The sequence below is a fragment of the Neovison vison genome, chromosome 6 (assembly GCF_020171115.1).
Source record: "Neovison vison isolate M4711 chromosome 6, ASM_NN_V1, whole genome shotgun sequence".
NCBI classification, from domain to species: Eukaryota; Metazoa; Chordata; class Mammalia; order Carnivora; family Mustelidae; genus Neogale; species Neogale vison.
In genome coordinates, this window is record NC_058096.1 from 32,302,492 (window position 1) to 32,327,591 (window position 25,100).

The following is a 25,100-nucleotide window of genomic DNA, read 5'->3' on the forward strand; positions in this document are numbered from 1 at the left end:
CGTTCCTTCACCCAGATGGGAAAAATGTCAAGGGCTGTCCGTATTTATAGTTCCCTGTAGGCTCAACCATGGCTTCTGTTTCAACTATATCGTAGTTTGGCTTGTCCTGTGCCCGGCCCTATTTTCCTTTTTTTACCAATCCCCACACCAACTTTGATCTGAGGGTACTTCCCAATTTATCTCTTTCACAGAAATCTCCAATTCGGAGTCTGCTTTTCAGGAACCGATATTTAGGATTTGAAACTAATTTTACATATTAGTATATTAAAAAATATAAAAAATGCGCTGAGGTTACCTCTTAAAATTATTGTAAGACCAAACTAAAGTATACATATAGTACAGTGTATAAAAGAAAGGTTTAGTTAATAAAAAATAGTGATAATAATTATCCCAAGATATACTATTTTGGACATTCATTTACCACAGAAATTATAGGTAGGTCTGTTCAACTGAGGTATCATATTAAGCATAAAAGAAAATGTAAGCAGTTTCTATAAAAAATGAGAAAAGCAAAAGAATTAAAACTGACAAATATGGGGCACCTGAGTGGCTCAGCGGGTTAAAGCCTCTGCCTTCGGCTCAGGTCATGATCCCAGGGTCCTGGGATCCAGCCCCACATTGGGCTCTCTGCTCAGCGGGGAGTCTGCTTCCTCCTTTCTCTCCCTGCCTGCCTCTCTGCCTACTTGTGATCTCTGTCTGTCAAATAAATAAATAAATAAAATATTAAAAAAAAAAAACCCTGAAAAATACTGTTTAAGTAATTTTATAATTGCCAAGTTAATCCCATTCATTTAAGGAGGTCGTCACCTTTCTCAGAACAATATGGTAACACATGCAGCAATATTCATGGAGATGTTCACTTTCTTTCATTCCCTGACTAGTCTCCTAAAGTAGTAAAACCTTCCTGAAGTCCAACTTTTTGACAAATCAGCTCTTTTGACTTACTCTCTTTGCTACTATCCTCGTCCAAACCCTTATCCATTCAAGCCTGGACTTCTTGATAGTTTCTTAGCTTTTATCTCCAACATATACTTTCTTACAGATATTTCATCTAAGTGTAGAGGAGGTAATCTCTTTAAAAAATAATGATCTCTTGGGGCGCCTGGGTGGCTCAGTGGGTTAAGCCTCTCTGCCTTCGGCTCAGGTCATGGTCCTGGGTTCCTGGGATTGAGCTCCGCATTGGGCTCTCTGCTCAGCAGCGAGCCTGCTTCCCTTCCTCTCTCTCTGCCTGCTTCTCTGCCTGTTTGTGATCTCTGTCTGTCAAATAAATAAATAAAATATTTTTTAAAAAATGATCTCTTTAGACTATTGACTATACTACCCAGCTCAACTTCAATTTTACTCATAAGAGGCTATTTCCAATATTGCCCATGCACCTCTAAACTCTAATATACCACAACAGCTACTTCTCTTTATCAGACCACTGAGGGCAGAGCCACCCAGTCACAGAGAAAGCAGATGACATGCTGTCAACGCCTGACTTTAAACATACAGGTATGACGTGGCTTTCACCAACCCATCTTTTTCTCCTTTCTTTCCTTCTATAAGGCTGAGCTCTGGACCTCTGTTTCCCCACCTATTTGGTCCTTTAATTATTCACTCTAATATGTTCCATTTCTTCAGTACTAGATCCCTTCTAGCAGCATTTGAACACACCCAAGACATTTTCCATCCTTAAAAAGAAAACAAACAAATAAAATGAACCACACATATTACGTCTACTTGCCCCCTGCACTACCTACCCTCTCCACTTCCTTATCTCCCTTACAAGTTATGGAAATCCAGCTTCAGCCCCAGTATTTTCTTGACACAATGTTGGTCAGTCACCACTGGCTTCTTACTGCTAAGTACAAAATGGACAGAGATCCTTTTCAGTTTTTATTTTTCTTCTAGATATACCCCTAACTCTCACTGGTTTCAAGGGACATATGCAAATTTGGATGTTCCAAGAACATCATTTTTTGGACTGCCAGAAAGTTAAATTCCATTTGGATAGGGAATGTTTGAATGAATATGCGATTTTGTTATTAGTCTTATTAATATATTTAGTGAAATTACTCCTTTTGATCAGAATTTGAATGCATACTGTGCCCTTTGAACAAGGAATCACCAGATAGGTGGTATTTGCAGTGATATATCTAAAAGAAAAAGAGACCATTGGTTCTGTGTGTGTGTGTGTGTGTGTGTGTTGTGTGTATGTGTTTAATACTAAAAAGGACAGAACAGATAGAACAGTGTACATTTAAAAGTGATTTGAAATTAGATAAAGATAGTGAACAGTACAGATTCAATTTGCTGGCTGACATTGCACATTAAATGAAAACAGATGAGGAAAGAATATTGGCTAGATATTAAACTTTAACTACAGTAGGAGTGATGTTCTATTGCTTTAACTTGATTATTAAAAATGTTATGAGTTTAAGCACTCTCAAAGAATGGTAGAAAAGAAGAAAGAGGTTATAAGTTATTCCAGATTATTAATAATATAATTGTTCTCCTCAGGATGGAGAAGAGAAACAAGCAAAGAGGAAAGTGAAATATGGGTATTTCATAAAATAATGTTATTTATTGGTAATAATATTCTTGAAAAGGTAATAGAAATTCTGAGACATCTTGAGGAAATTGAAGCTATTGCAAATCAAAGTACCAAGAGGTAAAGAGAGAAGGATGCTTGATGAGAATGACCCTTGGTTTTAATGGCAGAAATTGCTAAAAATTCTAGAGTCAGTTTCTTCAGTATTTCTTCTATCTGAATCACACACTTCGGTTTGTCAAATACTCTCCCAAATGGTGCAGAAAAATAATCTGTTCTTGAGCAGTCTGTTGCTGCTTTCAAGTACAGAAGAAATTAAATTGAAAAATCTTACTAAGAAAAATTTTATCAACCGCAGCACTTGGATCCAAAAATTCCAGTAATAGCTGCAGCACGGTCAAATTTACTTGATTGTGACAAAAGCAGTCCACTCAGGAGCTGATATTGTAAAGACACCACCACATGTTGTAAAACAGAGAACATTATCAAGACTTTGTCCCAAGAATGTAGTATGGCCTTTGGCCAAGCATGACCTGCAAGAATCATCCCATTAAATCTTGGCACAATATGCTCTTTGGTTTCCTTTGCTTCTTACTTAAGGCTTCTCCGTTACTTAAGAACACAAAATTAAAAAAAAAAACAAAACACAAAATTTGATTGATGTCTAAAAACAGTCATATCCTAAGAAGACATAAACTATGAAACTGTGTCAAAATCCATTTAATTAGTAAATCTTTATCTTCGAGTTTTATATAATTTTACAATGAGAGATAATTTCTGAACTGAGCAATTCATGTCTACCATGGTTCGATCATCAGCTGTTACAAATAAGACTAGACTGTGGATGTATACCTTGCTTCCAACATCCCCAATTTTTAAAAAATATTTATTTATTTATTTGTTTGTTTCAGAAAGAGAGAGAGTGAGGGGCAGGGGCAGAGGGAGAGAGAAACTCAAGCCAACTCCACACTCAGTGCACAGCCCGACGCAGGGCTTGATCTCATGACTCTGAGATCACCACCTGAGCCAAAGCCAACAGACAGAGGCTTAACGGACTGTGCCACCCAGGTGCCCCCACATCTCCAATTTTTTTTTAAAAGATTTTATTTATTCTTTTGACAGATCACAAGTAGGCAAAGAGGCAGGCAGAGAGAGAGAGGAGGAAGCAGACTCCCTGGTGAGCAGAGAGCCCGACGTGGGGCTCGATCCCAAGACCCTGAGATCATGACCCGAGCCAAAGGCAGAGGCTTTAACCACTGAACCACCCAGGCGCCCCCACATCTCCAATTTTTAAACCAAAAAAATCCGTATCTTCAAAATTTCTGGAAATGGAATCCTTTCATATGACAATCAAAGTAAGACTTCTATAATGATTTTCTGCAGGAATTCCTGTTTTCCTGAGCCCTTTCTGGTCTGGCTCCCCGATCGCTCCTAAGGCAAAGTGAGTAACTCTTTCCTAAGGGTTCAATGTTCTCTGACACTCTGGCTTTATGATCTAGGAAAATGTCTTCAAGTTCCTACTTTCTTAATTTATAAAGAAGGTATAGTTTTTGGTTGCAGCACTAAAAAAGGTCACAAATATGAAGAGTTCCGCCAACTGCCTGACCTATTCTTAGTGCTCACTGTGAGGTATCACGATGCTGTAGTCAAGGCCAAGGCAAAGGCGGAGGGATCGCTCTTGATATTAACTAAGATGTAATGGGTCTCCACGTCTCATGGATTTTAACTCCTCAATATCTTTCAAAGCCATTTCCTCTTTCGCTGCCCAACATCTGTGCTTCGCTTTAGATTTTGCTGTCTGTCCCATGCAACTGTCTCGACTGTCTCCCTGTTTCTAGTTTCAAGGTCTCTGCTCCAAATCTAATTTCCATATTGCAGTTTGGTCCTATGGAATGATTTAGTCGTACAGAAATCAGCTCATATCACCTCCCTGAAGCTGCAAAAACACTAACATGGCGCAAAGGCCCTTTGGGATCAAGCTACTGCGTGATTTCCAGCCTCCTTCTGGTCACTCTCTTTTCAGCGCTCTAAGCAAAGCACTTCTAAGCAAATCTCCATCAACAAAGAATATGTTAAATAATTAAACCTCTTTGACTGTTAAGTTGTTAGTGTTTTTTTTTTTAACCCTGCAATATTTGTTTCAAACTGGGGAAGAGAAATAGGAAGTCAAGCTTTTCATTGTATACATACATGTCAAAGAATGTCTTTGCCTCTGAAAATATATAGACATAACTCTTTCTTTTAACTCTAAAGATATTTAAGTTTAATTTTTCAATTTTAACCCAAATATATGAGAGTCATACAGAAACAATCAGTTCATCTGCCAAATGAGAGAAGCATTCTTATTAATTTAGGACACTTCATTTTTGACTAAAATTGGTTTCTTCTAGCTTAATTTTCCAACACACTTTTCTTAAATGACCTCATTGTTTTCAAACATAAAATGAAGCCAAAATAATCCCCTGAAGACCTTATCTATCATCATTTTGCATTTTATTTTTTAAATTTTTTTATTCTATTTTTTTATTATGTTCAGTTGCCAACATATAGTACATCATTAGTTTTTTTTTTTTTTTTTACATCATTAGTTTTTAATGTAGTGTTCAACAATTCATTAGTTGTGTTTAACACCCAGTGCTCCTCACCCATGTGCCCTCCTTGAAACCCATCAGCTGGTCATCCCATCCCCCACCTCCCTCCCTTCTGTAACCCTCAGTTTGTTTCCTGGAGTCCAGAGTCCCTCATGGTTTGTTTCCGTCCCTCTTTTCTTCCCATTTAGTTTTTCCTCCTTTCCCCTGTGATACTCCACACTATTCCTTATGTTCCACATTTTCAAAAGACTATGCAACAAGCTTTCTAGGGAGCTCCACAAGTACAATGTCAAGAACGTTTTGACCACCAGAAATGCCACGAGAAGATGATTCCTTCCAAAGGGGTGCAGTCATTTGAATATCTGTGTTCCTGTATAGGAGTTTTGGCTGGCCATTCATTCAGTTATTCATTCACACATTCAACGCCTCATATGTCAAGAAAATGCAAGTATTAAGGGGTCTTTGAAAAGTGAAAAATGCATTTTTCCTTTTTTTTTTTCAATCTTCAAAGCTGAGGTAATAATAGTAACTTACCTCAGGGAGATGTGGTAAAATTAAATAAGTGAATACATTAATATATTTGAGAGCAGTGCCTGGAGGGGCACCTGGGTGGCTCAGAGGGTTAAGTCTCTGCCTTCCGCTCAGGTCATGGTCTCAGGGTCCTGGGATCAAGCCCTGCATCAGGCTCTCTGCTCTGCGGGAGCTCTGCTTCCCCCTCTCTCTCTACCTGTCTCTCTGCCTGCTTGTGATTCCTGTCTGTCACATAAATAAATAAAACTCTTAAAAAAAAAAGCAGTTCCTGGAATATAATCAATTTTCATGACTGTTAGCTGTTATAAGCTTTTATTTTATAATCAACAATAAAATTTGGATGTATGTTTAGCCTATAATATTGGATTGTTGAATTCACCTTAGATGGATACTTATAACTAACAATAACTCAGGATGATATGATTCACATTTATTTTCCCTGAAAATTCAGCACAATGTGCTGTGGGGTAATTTTGAAAGGCAAGAATGAGAATAATGTTGTAAATTCTGGGTGGAATCCCTTTTGACGTAAACTCTTGTTATCAGAGCTACTTCGATGTCCTCTATTATCCAGTTTCTCCTTCATTTTTGGGTAATAAATCCTATGAGTTTTAGCTTCTTTTTTTTCTCTTTTCCTTTCTTTCTTTTCTTTTTCTCTCTTTTCTTTCTTCATCTTTTAATATGAAAAATACATTTTCTAGACTCCTTTGTAGCTAGGTGTGAAATGTAAATACATTTGGGCATTGTGATATGAAATAAAATGTGTGCAAACTCTATGGTAGCCTTGAAGGGAGGACCCCCTCTTTCTCTTCTTTTTCCCCTGGATGTGACTGGAAAATGAACACGGTGTTAGGAGTTTGAGCAGCCATTTTGGAACACAATGTGAAAGTTCTGTAGTAAGAATGGCCAGGGACCATTGATAAATGGCCTGATAAAAAGGGCCTGTGTTTCTTGACCCCATGAAACCTGACCTATACCAATTGTGCTCAGATTGTTCTATGAAAAAAAAAAAAACCCAAATTTTCACTTATTTAAGACATTATCAGATTTTTGCTGTAGTAACTATGCCTATATTTTCCACTTGAAAATCCAATACTTAAGGGTATTAAAGAATACATTAAAGTACAATGTCAAGATTAATGTCTTCCTCCGGACATAAACATGTTAGGGTAGTGTTTTTGTGTTTTAAATTTAGCATTTTAAAATGATATCCATTAGTATGTATTCAATTATTTTTCATTTTATTTTAAATACATAGCTTTACGATTATGCATCCCCCCCTTTTTTTAAGTAGGCTCTATGCCCAGCATGTAGCCCAATGTGGGGCTGAACTAACAACCCTGAGATCAAGCCCTGTACTGATATCAAGTGTTGGACACTTAACTGCCCGAGATACTAGGTTCCCCAAAACTATGTTTTCTTTTAGAGTGTGATATTAATTTAGCCTCAATGAGAAAAAATAATTCTTGTGGCTGTCATTCTCAAATAAAATGTTAATTAACAACAGATGTAATTTAAAAGCAGATTAAAATACATGGAATTTTAAAGTAACTTAATGATGAGACTTTTAGGAATGCAGGTATTTTCAAAATTAAGTATACTTTTGTTACCCTTCCTAAGTGGGAAGCACTTGGTGTATTAAAATGACAATTCCAAAAGGGTCTGAAATTTCATGAGGGGTAGATTGTAAATTTGATGATTTAGAAATTCACAATATTTCGTTTTTGAATTCAACAAATACAGAGGTTATTAGACACTTGATATGAGATAAACACAGGATGGATAGATCATATGTGTTCCTTCCTTTGAAGAAATGAGAGCTCTAGAAAGTTACCACCATATGCAGAAATTTACGCATGCAGGAAGGCAGGTACTAATAAAGGCATCACAAAGTGCCTTAGTTGCATCATAAAGGTAGCAGTAAATTCTTTAAACCACAACAAAAACCACAAACTGCATTACTTGTCACAATCACCATATGTAATTTTTTCCTTTGATCTACACTTTAATTTTACTAAGTCTCTAGAGCTGGCTGACAGACTTCTTTCCTATCAGAAGGATGGACATGTTCCTCAGTCCAATGTTCTCATAATGCTGCTATTAATAGCTCCTATGCATGAATTATCTACAGTGTCCCAGTCACTTACGTACTATTTCTTTTGCTTCTAGCTATAACCCCATGAGGCAAGTGTTACTATTTTTTAAATTAACATAGAATGTATTTGTTTCAGAGATACAGATCTGTAAATCGTCAGACTTTCCCAACTCACAGCTCTCCCCATAGCACATACCCCCCTCAGGGTCCATCACCCAGCCCCCCTACCCTCCCCTTTTATTGACATATGATGGATGAGAAATATCACAGCAAAGGTTTGAATCTATGTTTAGCAGACTCCATTGTCCATGATCTTGCCATGAGGTAGTTTTCCTCTTTGGTTTGTTTTCTTATTATACCACTGGTCATACTGCCTAGTAAAAACATGTCCCCTTACAAAGTCTAAAGAGCTTACCAATTAGGGGAGGCAACGTAAAAGTATCCTTAACTGTTCTCTCCGCTCCCTCTGACTGTTAGCTTCTTAATGCTCGGATCCATGTATTACTCAAGTAGGCTCTCCTCTTTATGTAATAAACAAGTAAATAAAATGATATATACCAAAGAAATTTCACTCAGATAGTCTTTGAAAGGAAAGGATGCCTCTGCAAATATAATCCTTCTTTAAACCATGTACATAAATACACTCATGATAGCCTTTAAATACTGTCTTTAGAAGACACTTTCAGCACACAAAATTCTCCATGTGTCCCTAAATTTAACATGCTTTTCTTTTGTGGGAAAAAAAAAGGTGTCAAATATGTTTTAATAAAATGTCTTCTATGATGGCATCATATAGCTAAATCCACGGCTGTACACTTGTGGTCAAAGCCAATTGGAGAGGCGTATTTAATTAGCAATAATCGCGCCTCGGATAAAGCTCATTGGCTACGATACTGCCACTGCGCAAAGCTGGAGAGGCGTATTTAGATCAGACAATGGAAATAATTTAGTAGCTATGCCCTAACTCTCTATATGAAACTTATCAGTATCAATCCAGGACTTAAAAATGATTCTCTTACTGTATTCTTGTATTTGAATAAAATATTATATATGATATTATAATATATACTATAGATAATGTTCAGCATAATGAGTTGTTTTCTGTTTTTTCTTTGGTTATGGCTTGTTTCTTTTTTTCCCCTCTTGTTCTGCTGTCAAGACATAAGAGCATTCTGAAAATAGAATGTTAACAGCTGAAACAGTCTGGTTACAAGAAGTCATAAGTGGCATGAAAGAATATCAAGAGATTTGCCCACCAAGTTGAATTTCAAATTAACTACCACACATGATTAAAATGTCTGAATTTTGGTTCCCTGCTTTAAAGTTAGAAATACAAGAAAATTAATCCAGTCATAACATACACATTTTTTAAACCACTGGATCTATTTAACATTGCTTCCAAAAGATCACATAGTCTGTTATTCTTCAGTAAGAAAATTTGGTTTTAAATTCATTCATCTGGACAGAATAAAAAATTTCTTTTTATTAACTCCAGATACTCTGGAGTACTGAATTTCAATCAAAATATTTTCACATGGAAAACTACTGGGAGGCATCTACATATTCCTCTGAATTTATACTTCATGTAGGATTTGCAATGTATCCGGACAATTACACGTATGTGAATGTGGCTAGAAACTGCAAAGTCAGACATTCGCGTCTTCCCTAGTTTTCATTTATACATTCAGCCACCTGGGTATTGCAGACTTTCAACTAACCTGGAATCTGATTTGATTAGGCAACCAGCTGGCTAGCTCTGAGGTCTTTCCAGATTTGGGAGTGGGGGAGGTAGGGGAGTACGAGCCCCGAGAAAGTTATTACACAGAAAAATGAAGTAAAGAAAATTAGGTGGTGAGTGCCCCAGAGAAAAAAGTGCAAAGGGAAAAAGGCAAAGGTACGATGTGGCAGGTAAAAGGAAACAATGGAATAGTAATTAGGAAATCTGCCAGTTCTTTTCACTGGAGACTTTGGGAAAAATGCTTTATCATGCCTAGTATCATGATAAGTAACCTATACAGAGTCAAAACTAAACAAGAAAGGCTTATCCAAATTGACTGAAACAATAATGAAAGAATCTTACATTTTATCACTGAGCAGTATGTTCCCTAAGGAACACGGACAGACTCTTAGAACTTTAATTCCATTAGGGACCACACATCAAATATGGTTTTCCCTTGAGTGGGGTCTGGCTGTGTCTCTGACTCAATCTGTCCCTGCAGTTAAGGACAGCCCAGTGACGGGCTGGAAATAAAATATTTAATTCAATTGTCTCTCTGGTATCAGATCTTTAAAGTATATACACTATGCTCTTTTAAAACTGATGATTAGAGTTGCTGACACTAATTTGTGTGTAGAGATGTAGCATTCTATTCTGGATGGCTTACAGTTTTAAACTTGCAAAGAAAACCCTTAGGACTTACAATATAACCAACACATAACTCACAAGGTGCCACGCCATCTTCTATAATTCTAGGTATAGGTAATTCAATTTTATCAACAACCCCGTGAGGTCGGCGCTAATGAAATCCCCAGTCTGCAGATGAGGAAACCGAGACAAAGTGATATTCCGTGGGTCATTAATTGTGCAGCTGGTAAAGGAACTCTCTCTTAGCTTCTGTTCCAGGAAAACAATATAAATAATTTTTGCTATTGTAAACGTTTGTCTTCGTGATGATGAATATTGAAGAGAATCTTGGGGCGCTTGGGTGGCTCAGTGGGTTAAAGCCTCTGCCTTGGGCTCAGGTCATGATCCCAGGGTCCTGGAATTGAGCCCTGCATCAGGCTCTCTGCTCAGCAGGGAGCCTGCTTCCCTTCCTCTCTCTCCACGTGCCTCTCTGCCTACTTGTGATTTCCGTCTGTCAAATAAATACATAAAAAAATAAAATAAAGAGAATCCTAACACTCCTCATGTAGTGTTTGATTGAAAAGCCTACTGAACAGTGTTTCTACTAATGAAGTCTCTGCTGCCTTCATCACACACCAGTTTCACACCCATTTCCTTTCCTCCCTGTGGACTGCGCTACACAGGTCTGGAGTTACTGTGTCAGTGTTCAAATCCTGGCCGTGTCCTTTAATATCTGGGTGCCTCCAGCTCTTGCTTGGGTCTCATTGTTTCACTTGTAAAACAGGGATCATAGCAGTATCCCATATGTAACTAGAACCAAAAAACTCTACAGCACGCTAACCAGTTAATTCATATTAACACTATCCCTCAGGACAGTGCTTGGCTTGCAGTCAGCACTCTGCAAGTGCTAGGTCTTATCAATATCATGGTTGTCAGTTAGCACTGTTGTCTCACTCATGCCTCGAACACTCTGCGGACCTTACGTTTCCTACTGCTGCAGAACACTTTGGAGGAAAACAATAAAGCTCTGTTTACCTTTCATAAGGACCAGGACAGATACCATTGGGAAAAACTATAAACATAGAGAGAACTTTAAAAACACCCTCACGTAACTGTGGCATCTTTGTTCTCTCTCCAAACAGTTAAACAGTGCCAAGGTACACGCACTACAAAATTTTCAACCTTTACAAAATTTCCAAAAAGAACGAACTTCCTACTGTCCTGACAGCCAAATCCCTTACAAGAATCATCAATCGTAGCTTATTAATTTCATCCCTTTCAGATGACTCGAAAAGTTGAAACAACAGAAGACAAAGTCTGTTTATTCAGGACAATGAAATTTAAGGCTTGACAGCCATTGGCCTTACAGAGGAATCTAGAGAGGTACATTTTCTAATGGTCATCTGTTTAAGCAACAAAATACAAACATTTTTTTAAGGCAGGGAGAGAAGGAAAGCAATAACAGAGTTCCCCCAACTTTCTTTACTATTTTGAGCTTTGCTGACAACAGAAACTTTTCAGCTGCTGATCAGGAATTGCCAAGAAAGCTTACTTTAAGCTTCAGTCCACAACAAGAAAAATTATTCAGTATTCTCTGTGACAATGCTCACAGCCACCTTGGAACTTCTGTGAATTGCAAGACATACTCCTCGAGTAATATATGATGGCACAGAATCAACGAGGAAATAATTTGTACAGCAAATACAAGTGGACACAGTAATGAGGCAGAGGGACTTATTTAAACTAGAAAGCCCCAGACACAGAATAAATAAGCATTTTGGCAGAGGAGACTGGGACAGACATGAGTGTATGTGGATTTGGGAATGTGCTTCCCTGCCGGAAATCATTCAATTATCAAAATTCTTTCCCCCTGAGACTTACAAACAGAAACCTTGGCCCGTGCTCAAATATTAAACACTAATGATGTTCTCCTGATGTTTAAAGAAGAGAGGGAAGGCTGTGGTCTACGTTCGTTGTTAAAGAAGCAGTTGGGAGGAAACTTTGAATAGAACTTGGGCAAAAAAAATAAATGATACTGCCATCAGCTTCCAGCTTTATTTTTTCTGGTAAGAAGGAAAACATCTTTAGGCACTCTTAGTGCCACTTTGAGATAAGTGATCTCTTGTTTACTTTTATGATGGCTAGCAGGTTGATTCATTCATTTAACAAATATTTACTGGATGCCCGCTGCGTGCCAGACATGGTGGAAAACTTGGGGCGCCAGGGCAAAGATGACAGAGTTCATGCCCAAACGAGATAAAGATCCTAGACCAGAAGACAGACAAAAGGGAGTAAAGCAGAAAGATAATTGCAATTTTCACTAAGGAACATGGACACATCAAACAACAGGCTGACACAAAGGATAACAGAATTATGCTTTATGTTGAGTAGACACGTGGCAGGAAGTTTTGATTTTATTCTAGGTCTGATAGGAAGTCCTCAAAAGGTTTTAAAAAGAGAAATATTGTGACCCAATATATTAACGTCACTTCTGCTAGCAAGTGAAGATGGAGCAGGAGGGGAACAGGGAAACCAGCGAGGGTTTTGTTGCCATGATCTAGGCAAAAAGACGAGATGGGTGAGATAAAACTTCAAATTCAAGCAATATTTCGGGGAGTCGATAGACCTTGCTGCTGAGGAATTGGAGGCAAGAACCTTAGAGGACCCGTAGGTATCTAGCTTGCATAACTGGGTCTATAGTATTTGGTTTTGTTTTTATATTTCAGCCTCAGACTTTATTCATAATATAACTGAAAGAAGGTGTCTGTTCTGTGTATTGAAGGATGTAAGATTTTAAGGTGTGTGTGTATGGAGGGGGGGAGGTCAGGTTTAGGAGGAAGGGGAAGAGAAAGGGTTTTATCTCAGACCCTTATGAACAGCGGGGAAGTAAATACATTTATATGTATATTGACTATTATTAGGAAGCTATCCATTACTTAGATTGCTTTTGTTACTAATTTTGTTGTGGTTGCAAAGTATTCAACTTGAAACAAACCACTGTCACTGACAGTAAAGTGTATTTATTTAGGTATTTACATATTTGTTTTTTAATGCAGAAATTGAGAAACATGTCTGTTGAGTTATGTCAGTCAGCAGGTTGGGTAATGACACTTTGCGTTAAAAAGTCTTGTGACCAAAATCCAGAAAACAGACCCTTAACTGTAGAGAACAAAGGGTTGCTGGGTGGGGGATGGGCTAAATAGGTGAGGGGGATTAAGAGGGGCACTTGTGATGAGCCCTGGGTGTCACAGTTAAGTGCTGAACCACTGAATTTACACCTGAAACTAATAAACACTATACATTAACTAACTGGAATTTAAATAAAAACTTGAAAAAGAAAAAAAGAAATCTTATTTCTAACCCCTCAAAATCACGCGACCAAAAATTCATTTTATAGAGAAATAACTCAGAGCAATTATAAGAAAAAAAGAAGAACAAATATTTTGTGGGATGGTGACTATATTATGTATTGTATCTCACAAAATACCTGGATGAACAATGAGCATTAGGATTTTATAGTGTATTGGTTAACAGGTATTTCAATATTTGAGAGGCAGGGCGGGGGGTTTGTGGGGGGAAGGGAGGGAAAAATGAAACAAGATGGAACTTGGGGGAGACAAACCATAAGAGACTCTTAATCTCAGGAGACAAACTGAGGGTTGCTGGAGTGTGGGGAGGGACGGGGTGGCTGGGTGATGGACCTTGGGGAGGGCACATGGTATGGTGAATGCTGTGAATTGTGTAAGACTGATGATTCACAGATCTCTACTCCTGGGGCAAATAGTACATTATATGTTAACAAACAAGTATTTCATTAACTTATGGTCACATCTCTCATATCATTAAACATTAAGTACTTATGCAATTTTTATGGTTACTGGGTTGAACAGGATCCCCCAGAATTCAGGTCCACTTGGAACCTATGAATATGGCCCTATTTGGATCCAGGGTCTTATATATGGAAGCAAGTTAAAATGAAGTCACACTGTATTAGGGCAAGCCGTTCTGACTGGTGTCCTTTTAGAAGGGAGAAATTTGGGCACGTACACAAGACATATAAGGGAGAACTCCATGTGAAGATGAAGACAGAGATTGGATTTATGTAGTCGCCACAAACCAAGGAATGTCAAGGATTACTAGCAATCCTGAAAAGCTAGCAAGTCAAGAAAGTAATCTTCCCTAGAGCCTACAGAGCTGGCCTATTGATACCTTGATTTTGAACGTCTTGCCTCCAGAATTGCGAGAGAAAAAAATAGAACTCTGTTGTTTTAAGCCACAGAGTTTCTGGTAATTTTTTGTGGCAGCTTTAGAAAACAGATATGCATATAGCAATAATTTAAGTGGCAGGCTCTATGTATTCGATAATCATTATGCACCAGGTATTGTGTTAAAGGAAAGTTTTGTGAGCAACATTTCTTATCAAGATTAATTATGATTCTATTTGTATCATAAATATAGCCCCAAATGGCTGTCTTATTTAGAATTTTTATCATCCATTTATAAATCATAAAATATACCCTGCAAAGAAGTACATAGTCACACATACTCAAGCATTCCATTAATCCACAACTTTTCCTACCTGCTCCCCAAGTAGATGTCTTACACTAAATTGTATTCCTCTTCTATTAAACCCCACAGGACCATGAAACTGGTCTGTAAGACTAAGCTGAATTTACATGTGTGAGCCGACTTATGTCAGTACACTAGTAATTATCATACACTGAATGCTTTCTAAACTAAAAAATGGATTTCCGTTTGTTTATACACTGTGCAAAAATATGCGTAATATTTGTTTCAATTTATGAAGTACCAAAATAACCATTAAACAAGTAGATTATTGATACGTAGACCAAAAAGAAATTGTTGAAGTAAATTCCTTAAACATTTTATTAATCCACACGAGTGGACAAAGTACACAGCCAGACAGAGTCAGAAAAATGTCTGCTTGGTAACACGGTCACTAACAGACTCCAGATGTGTCATTAGAAGACCTCAAGGAAAGCTCCCAGTAGCTTGAGCATTAAGAGGGACACTAAGCTAAGGTAAACATGCTCTGGGATGAATGAGAGGCTATCATTTGCACTCACGAGGGCATATTTTAGTTCCTACAATAGTAAGAATGTTCATCTAAACATTTTTAAGACGATGGCATTGAGGATATGGGAAGGAGCTGTTGGACCATGGTGACTTGCTGGACTTGGGGCTGCTTTTGGCTTGGTGACAAAATAATGAATGCCTGCTTACATTCCTTCACTTTAAGATGGCCTCCAATGCCTGCAGGAACTCTTCCGCACCAATTAGAACAAAGGTAAACAAAAGTATCATTAAAAGTGATGGGCATGAGGCGAACAAAAGACAAAATCATTCTGGTCCTAGGTCTAGGTCTTCATAAGATACAGAATGCCTTCCTGCACTTGCTAAGTCTGAATAGGGGGAAAAGGAAAGAGAGTAGACAACGAATACATCAGCTTCCCTCTAAGACAGCTTCCCTCACTCTTCCATAATTATGAACATTCTTACTATAACTGGGTAACTCTTATGTGGAAGCCATATGGATTTTTTTCAAGTGATTAAAGGAGAGTGTGACTGTGTAGTAATTCCAGCTCTGCCACTTGTCTCATTATGTGGTATGGGTTGCATTGTGGTTTAACCTCCCTGCAATTCAATTTTCTAGGATGCCTTGTAAGGAATACTTATCCACCTGGGAAACAAAACAAAACAAAACAAAAAAGCTCTGGAATGACTGCTTGTTCTATTTATTAAGTTTTCTTGAAATGCTCTCCTTGAGTCTAAAATGGCATCCGGCCCTGGGAAATCATTTCAATATATGTTCAGAATAGCTACATCTGCAATTAACATGGAATAGATTATTGTTGAAACATCTGACCACTTAACTCTCTATATACCTTTATTCACAAAGCCCGAGATCAGTATCAGTACTTCTGGTATGAACATTCACACTTACTATCAGTCCACGTTAGCCCTAACTACTGTTTTGCCTAATAGGAACTTACAAGTCTATCTCCCTGTTTTTTTGTTTGTTTGTTTGTTTTTTGTTTTTTATGGCTCAGTGGGTTAAGCCGCTGCCTTCGGCTCAGGTCATGATCTCGGGGTCCTGGGATCGAGTCCCGCATCGGGCTCTCTGCTCAGCGGGGAGCCTGCTTCCTCCTCTCTCTGTGCCTGCCTCTCTGCCTGCTTGTGATTTCTCTCTGTCAAATAAATAAATAAAATCTTTAAAAAAAAGTGTTTAAAATTTCAATCAGTTATGTAGTATTTTCAATGTATTTGGCACTTCTGAATCTACATTTGCTTGTTCCATTCTTTGACTGACATCTTCTTCCCTCACAGAAAGAAAACACACACACACACACACACACAACACGCGCGCACGCGTGCATGCTCTAGCACAAAAGGATGACAAACAAGAGAGGAATCAACAAAGATGATATTTGGTCCAGTAAACCTAGGGAATTAGGAGAGACAAACATTTTTCTTACATAAACTACTATACCATGTTATTAAAACAGCAATGAACAGGGAACAAGAAGACTTAATTTGAAATACCAGCCCTCCCATTGACTACATAATCCTTTCATGTGAGATAAGCCTGTATCATTAAGGAGTAAGTTCATATAAGCCAAGATTATAGTACATTTTTTTCCGACATGTTCTATAGTGCTCAGAGCCGAGTCTAGATTAATCTATAACTTCATAAATATTTGTAGAATCATAGAATGAGTGAATGAACTTCCTTTCTTTATCTATAAAGGGACATTATAATATTTACTCACAGGGGTTGTTGCAAAAATCAAATGACATATGGAAAAACATCTAAAATAAAAACTGGCATGTGAGGAAGTGGTGATGCAACATGGGGGCTTAAGTGGGTAGGAGAAGAATCCATGAAACAAGATGGGATAGGGAAGGAGACAAACCATAAGTGACTCTTAATCTCACGAAACAAACTGTGGGTTGCTGGGGGGAGGGGGGTTGGGAGAAGCGGGGTAGGGTTATGGACATTGGGGAGGGTATGTGCTTTTGGGTAAATTGGAAGGGGAGGTGAACCATGAGAGACTATGGACTCTGAAAAACAATCTGAGGCGTTTGAAGTGGCGGGGGGGTGGGAGGTTGGGGTACCAGGTGGTGGGTATTATAGAGGGCACAGCTTGCATGGAGCACTGGGTGTGGTGAAAAAATAATGAATACTGTTTTTCTGAAAATAAATAAATTGGAAAAAAAACCCAAAACTGGCATGTAATAAATAAAGCATGAGTATATTCTTTTAAATAGGAAATGGAAAAAGAACCTCCACGTTTGTTGAGCAAAGCTATTTCTGTCTCATAATCAAAATAAGGAAACCAGAGTAATTGGCTTTGTGTGTTCATCACCCATATACAGCCTAGATGGGAAAATAAGTTTTTCTTCTCCTGCCACTTTCTTTCCCAAATCCCAAAATACAGTCTAGCCTTAAGACAAAATGGTATTGTTCTTATAGTTGATTTTACTCCTGAGCTAAGTAATGTTCTGAATCAACAGGCAATGGCTACATTAGGCAATCTATTCGGATTGTCACTAATGTAGTATTTATATAGAAAAATTCTGCATTGTAATCATTAGCATTACTGTGTTTTCCTACTTAAACACTAAGACCAAATGATTGCCCTGGAGTATAGGCAAACACACAGACACACAGACACACAGACACAGACACACACACACACACACACACTCACTCTTTTGTAGTGGTAATATATGAAGGGAGATTTTGGTAGTCAGAACTTAGTCTCAGACACTGCATAATGTCAAATATTAATCATTTGTCAGCCCTCCTACCCCCACCCCCACTGACAGCAGGAAGAAGTACATTAAGAGAATTACTTCCCCATAAGTGAGGTAACATCTGCCTCAAACCTGGGTTAGGATAGAGTCTGGACCATCTCCCTTGCAAGATCTGTTCATGTGGAATATAACAGAGACATTCAATTTTGCCTGAGGGCTCTTGCAGGATTTGGAATGCATAATTTGGTAGAAACTGTAATAAAGTAAGCAGCGTTTGGCACACCAGTAATCTGCACTGAGTAAAGACTTCTGAGTATAAAATGCATACATACAATTTCCATTCTGGTTCCCCCCCTCCACTTTTAACTCCATGAATCATGATGATTAAAAAAAAAAACAAAAAAAAAAAACAAAAACCAAAAAACAACACTGATGAATAGGGGTTCTTCTATCCACACATTTAAATAATGATTTTCTGGGTATTCTTTTTTTTTTTTTTTAACTCTGTCTCAAAGCAAAATAATACTTTCTAATTAGGAAGAGTCGCCCTTTCCTCACAGCCTGTAGACACATGGCACATACGCTCATTACCAACCTCACATTTTCAAGCACTTTCAGTAGACAGGGCTTGACGGTGTATAGCAAATGAGAACAGTCTGCCCATGTTAATCCAGTTGATTAAAACCAACAGGAACTAGTTACAGGTTGGAATTAACGAACTTTGTGCATTATGTGATTGAAAGGAGTAGATCCTCAATAAATGAGAAATGAAGAAAAATAAGAATGCCAATAACATTCTATTGGTACTTGGGACAGAACTTTCATTAATAAAATTGATAAATTGGTAAAAACTAAGAAAATAGCATTAGGACCTTGGACTCGCACTTACTTCATGAACTCACTCATATTTCTATCACCAAGATATTTGATAAACTTACAACAGGACTATTTTGTAAAATGCCTTACAAGGTAAAAACTACCTTATATCGACTCATTCCTGTGATTTTTTATTCTTATGAAAACCCAGGGAGCAAGATCAAACAGATGTTGGTATCTTAATTTTTAAAAGAGGAAATAAGTGTGTCCCATTTTTTTGTTTAACAGGAGAAAATCAAATTTAATAGTGTTCATACAGGAAATCCACACAGAATATGTCCCATTTTTTAAAAAAAAGATTTTATTCATTCACCTGACAGAGAGAGAAATTACAAGTAGACAGAGAGGCAGGCAGAGAGAGAGGGGAAGCAGGCTCCTCGCCTGCAGAGAGCACAATGCGGGGCTGGATCCCAGGACCCTGAGATCATGACCTGATCCGAAAGCAGAGGCTTAACCCACTGCGCCACCCAGGCACTCTGAATATGTCCCATTTTTAATAAACAGTCCAGATTATTCTGATGCTGGAGCTCCTGATGTATATTTTAGTGCTCAGGGAGCTTCTGCATGTAATTAGAATGTCTTCGTCCCTTCTAAATCTCTAGATTTTAGTATGCAGTCATTTTAATTAAATCAGTCAATGGATGTAGATATAGTGCTAATTCTAGAGGCACAGTTGGTCTTTTTCATAAATAGGTGATGTCCTCACAAAGGCCATATTTGGAAGCTTATTACATACACTGTTAATTTCCAGAAAATAAGCCCGAGATTGTAAACCTTTTGCAATGTTGTTTAACATGAAGGGAAAATGATCCATTAAGAAGCAAATGCTAAAACTGTGGGGAAATAGGTAGAGTTTATCTAAGCATATTTTTCGACTGTCAGCCTGAGAATTTTGGTAACTTAGTGAAGTAGGGTATAAACTCATTTTTTTTGGACTCCTGATTGATTCCTATTCAATCTAATACATGAGAGAGAAAGAAGGAATTTATCACGCATTCAGGAAAAAAAAATTGCTGAAGGCCCTCTCTCACCCGCTAAAAATATCAGGTGGAACCCAAAAATACAAATTAAAGTTGACTCTGGGCCAGGGACTGGGCAAATTAGCAGAATTTGACATAATCATATAAAGTACAACCGGCACTCTGTTAGCAAGCCTGATAAATCAGGATGCAGTAAGTATCTAGCTTGTACCATTCCACCACGGAAGCTCCTGATGGTCTGATTTCAGTTGGTCCGCCATGGGATGCGACCTTTTCATTTACTGCAGCTCGTGGTTCACACAAGTTGTTCATATCCCATTTGTTCATTTGATCCTGTAATGATTATTTGAAGTAAGCTGAAAAGGGAACACTGCCTTCTTTTTATTAAAAAAAAAAAAAAAAAAAAAAAAGAGAGAGAGAGGCTGGGGAAACTCAGGGTGTCTCCAAGGTCATCTGATAGGGCAGTGGTTGAACTGATATCAGAACTGCGTTCTCCTATGATCTCACTACACCATGACATGCTTGAATGTTCCTTTTCGCCTAGGGAATAATAACCAGGGTCATACTCCTAGATGACATATAGTGACCAGAAGGAGAACTTAAGGCAGGAAAACAGCCAGCCACTGTAGATGCAGGCTTGTGCCTAACTGCGGGTAAAACTTCCCACATAACTTAAAATCGTGTTTAGCAACAGAGACATGACTGAAACCCCAACTAGACACAAGATGATTTTTTGTCTATGGGCTCCTGCTCTTAGTTGTGCATTGTTCTCCCTTCAAATGCCCTAGCCATGTAGCTCCCATATCTTCAACCCGATGCTAAGTAAACAGAAGAAAAATTGAAATATGTTATTCCCCTCTTACCGCATTTCTAATTTCATGCCCTTACTTTACTTTTTACACCTATAATTTGACTTCCTTTTGTATTATACCTTTTTTGTTGTTTTAACCACTTAATTTGTGTATCATAAAGTATTTTCTCCTCAGAAAGAATACAGCAGGGTGCCTGGGTGGCTCAGTGGGTTAAAGCCTTGCCTTCGGCTCAGGTCATGGTCTTAGGGTCCTGGGATCGAGCCCCGCATCGGGCTCTCTGCTCAGTGAGGAGCCTCCTTCCCTCTCTCTTTGCCTGTCTCTCTGCCTACTTGTAATATCTGTCAAATAGATAAAATCTTAAAAAAAAGAATACAGTGTATACACCTAAAGTGTTTTAATTCATAAGTGCACACTAAGTATATATTTACATTTTAAAATTAGGACAAAGTATGAAAATAATGATAGGGATATTTATTGGTTTCCATCGTAGTTTCTCCATTTAACAAAACTAAAAATATCATTTATTTTTTGATCTGATTTCTCCTTCATTCTCCTTCTCTTAACCTGCATGAGGGGGGCGCCTGGGTGGCTCAGTGGGTTAAGGCACTGCCTTTGGCTCAGGGTCCTGGGATCAAGTCCCACATCGGGCTCTCTGCTCGGTGGGGAGCCTGCTTCCCTCTCTCTCTGCCTGTCTTTCTGTCTACTTGTGATCTCCCTCTGTCAAATAAATAAATAAAATCTTAAAAAGAAATAGATTTAACCTGCATGAGGCACATTGTTCCACATCTCAGTTTGGTTTTGAATACCACAGATCACACTAACATGTTGTGTAGTGCTGCTCATGGCCTACCTTAGTATTTTGTGCACTGTGTCACAGCAGTACCCAGTGAGAAACAGAACTTCAGCGGGAATTCCTCCCGAAATTCATCACTGCCTCGGCCTGAAGTACAGTCTGGGATTCAGTTATTCGACTCCCAGGCTAGTGTTAATCTCTTAAAGATCCTGTTTCCACGGGGAGACACCAAAGGTTGATGACTACAAAGTTGGTCATTCAAAAATGTCAAAGACCTCAGACTCAAAACTTTCTTCAAAGATGGAGTGTGCTAAGAGCGATATCCTTTTTTTTTTTTTTATGATTTTTAAAAAAAATTTTTATAAACATATAATATTTTTTTATCCCCAGGGTACAGGTCTGTGAATCGCCAGGTTTACACACTTCACAGCACTCACCATAGCCCATACCCTCCCCAATGTCCATAATCCCACCACCCTTCTCCCAACCCCCCTCCCCCCAGCAACCCTCAGTTTGTTTTGTGAGATTAAGAGTCACTTATGGTTTGTCTCCCTCCCAATCCCATCTGGTTTCATTTATTCTTCTCCTACCCCCTTAACCCCCCATGTTGCATCACCACTTCCTCATATCAGGGAGATCATATGATAGATGTCTTTCTCTGATTGATTTATTTTGCTAAGCATGATACCCTCTAGTTCCATCCAAGTCATTGCAAATGGCAAGATTTCATTTCTTTTGATGGCTGCATAATATTCCATTGTGTATATATACCACATCTTCTTTATCCATTCATCTGTTGATGGACATCTAGGTGCTTTATGTTTATAGCAGCAATGTCTACAATAGCCAAACTGTGGAACTAAGAGCGATATTCTAATGTTGGCCAACCAACTGCAAGGAAAGCCTGCTAACATGAGGCTGTCTTCTAAAAATCTATTTAAAATAGGTATTGACCATGAACAGTTTGTTGCAATGTCCATGCCGATATGTGCCATTTTAAAGATGTAAATTTGCATAGGGATGCTTTTACTGAGCAGCAGAGAAAAAAAAGATGTATAGGTAAAAATTTGTGAACCTTGGATGTTGTCCCTAAACCTTCATTTTCAAGCACAACTTCTTTTAAAATTCCCAGTCACTTTTGGTACTCCCTTTTACTTCTATTCATAAAGCATGATAATTTTTTGTACCCGAGTTTTGGATAGGTAAAAGTGTCCAAGAGGAGTTCTTTAATCTTGAAACGCATTTTGTAAATTGGAGGTTATCAGCAGGCATTTTTTTAGGCCTCTGAGGCCAGATACAAACCTAACTTCATTCTCCCTTCCCCAGTTTCTCAAGCTTTAGAGGGATTTAAAAATACACAGTAAGAAAGAATGGACAAAAAAACTTCAAGGAATGTGCTGTACTTGCCCTTGCATATATTTATATCTGTATTTGTCTATCTAGGCTCTTGAAATTTTACTGAAAAAACTGTTGACTTAAGTTAAAATTAATTTAAAGCCATCCTAGTTATATAACCAAAGGATCCCTGGGAATTATGCATAAAATTATTCTAGCTTCCTCATCATAAATATGTCATTTGGGATGTGTTTGGAAATACTCTACTTGGTATTTTGTGGTAGAGCTCAGAGTCACTGTATTAGAGATGTAAGAAGATAGTTTTTAAAAATTTTTAATATATATTAAATATAAATTTGAGCTCTATATGCCATAGGTATGTATGCATGCCCGTGTATTGGCTGGGACCTCCAGAATTTATAGGAAATGAATTTAATAATAACTTCAGTGACACAAATGTAGAATTTGAATGTTTTAGAAATACATAAAGTGGGCCGCCTGTGTGGCTCAGTTGGATAAGTCTCTTTTGATTTCAGCTCAAGTCTTGATTTCAGGGCCTTAGGACGGAGCCCTGTGTCAGGCTCCAAGCTGGATGTGGAGCCTGCTGAAGATTCTCTCCCTCCCTCTCCTGTTGCCCCTCTCCCCCTACTTGAGCACTCTCTTTCTCTCTCAAGAAAAGAAAAAGAGAAATGCATAAATTATGATTTATAAAGATCTTTCTTATTGTAAGTTTTCGCTGAGTTTAGCTTAAACCTTTCCTTAAATATAAGGAATTTAGTTATTTTGGTGTCATTTTCCTTCTTGGTTTTACAAGGAGTTTTATAGAAAGTCTTATAATGTTGAGTCAGAAGACAGAGATATTCCAATGAAATGAATTTTCTACCTGAGTAGGATTGAGGATAATGCTGTTTTTCACTCTATTATAAATACCATCAGTGAAAAGTTTCAGAGAACTTCAAATTCTGATAGCAACAATCACAATGTCAAATAAAATGGCATATATATATATATATATATATATATGGCATATAATGTAATATTTTACTACATTGAAAATTAACTCTGATCAATTTATATTTAATTCAATATTAATTTTCTCCCACAGAAATGAAGAATAATAGAAACCAAACTACATCCATAATACTTATAAATCCCACCTCAGAAAATTTTTTTTCATTCCTTTTTAAATATTACATACAAGTGATATTATAAAGTAGAATTTTCTCTATAGATAAGATCCTGGTAAATACTGAACCAATTTGTTAGCATTATAGTTGATTTTAAGGATTATCTGTCTTTCAAGGAACAGAGTATTTGTTATACATGTTAGCTTGTTAATTTGGATACATTTCAAACTAAAGAAAATAAAAACGTGAATATTTCTTTGCAGATTCCCATTTTCACATCACTTAGAACAGCTGCAAAAACATTCATTTTATTTTCCTTTTATTTTAAGACTAAACATCAGGTGGATATAAAAACTAAACAGTATTAGATACTGTAAAAATAGGTTGTATATATTCTGCATAATGATTTCCAAACATATTGTGAGCAAATAGAGAAAAAAAGAAAAAAAGGTTTTCTTCCATCATGCATTTTTATGGCCATTTTTCAGGAACTGATATTAAGTCTACTTTTTGGTAACAATTTCCACCCTCAACCCCCACAAAGTACTTTCTGGCTGCATGATCCAGGTTGCTTATATAATTTGTCAGGCTTCCTTGGTATTAAAAAAAATTAATTTACTTGCAAAAGATATTTATAAACCTCTTTCGTATAAGATACAAAGAATATTGTATCAAATCTGAAAGGGAATTCATTGTAAGTCAACTGGGACACCTATAATTTCATGATTATGTCACTGAATGGAAAAAAAAAAAAACTGCTCTACTACCTAGCTTGAAAATAGTCAGGAATCAAGGGCTATTTCCTAGAGTTGTTCCACATTTTAATTGACCAGTGTGATTTCCTCAAGATTAGAAAAGAGCTTTCTGGACAAATGTGAAGTTTGTACTTGGTCTGAGGCACTCAAGGGAGGCAAAGTTGGTGAAAGATCTTCTCTAAGTGGATCTGCGCAGATCTAAACAGAATGTTTTCTTGGTTGAAAGGCGAGGTCATCTCTGATCTGAGAGTGAATAAAACAACTAAAACAAAGTAAAACAAAACAAAAACACAAAAGTGCTCTGATGGATAGAATTCCCAAGGTAACTCATTTGACCTTTATCCAACAATACGACCTTTGAGGTATTTCTTCTAAGGGGTATCTTTTAACCACTCGAATCCTTCTGGTCTAGGAAATGATCAGGAAGTCAGGGACTCCTGAGGGTTAACTCCACATTGTCATTCACTCTTTCTAAGCCTACCTAAGTAAAAGTTGGGGAGAAAAAAAAAAGGAGTTTTTGTAGATAATTTTCATATTCTTCACACTGAT

At 37.7% G+C, this 25,100-nt stretch overlaps 1 protein-coding gene and 1 pseudogene across 5 annotated transcripts in view; both read right to left on the reverse strand.

The window, feature by feature from the left end:
- The window catches only part of ROBO1 (roundabout guidance receptor 1), a 1,191,004-nt gene that overhangs the window by 644,859 nt on the left and 521,045 nt on the right, over positions 1–25,100 (reverse strand). The window lies entirely within an intron of this gene.
- On the reverse strand, positions 8,479–8,661 carry LOC122910897 (annotated as a pseudogene).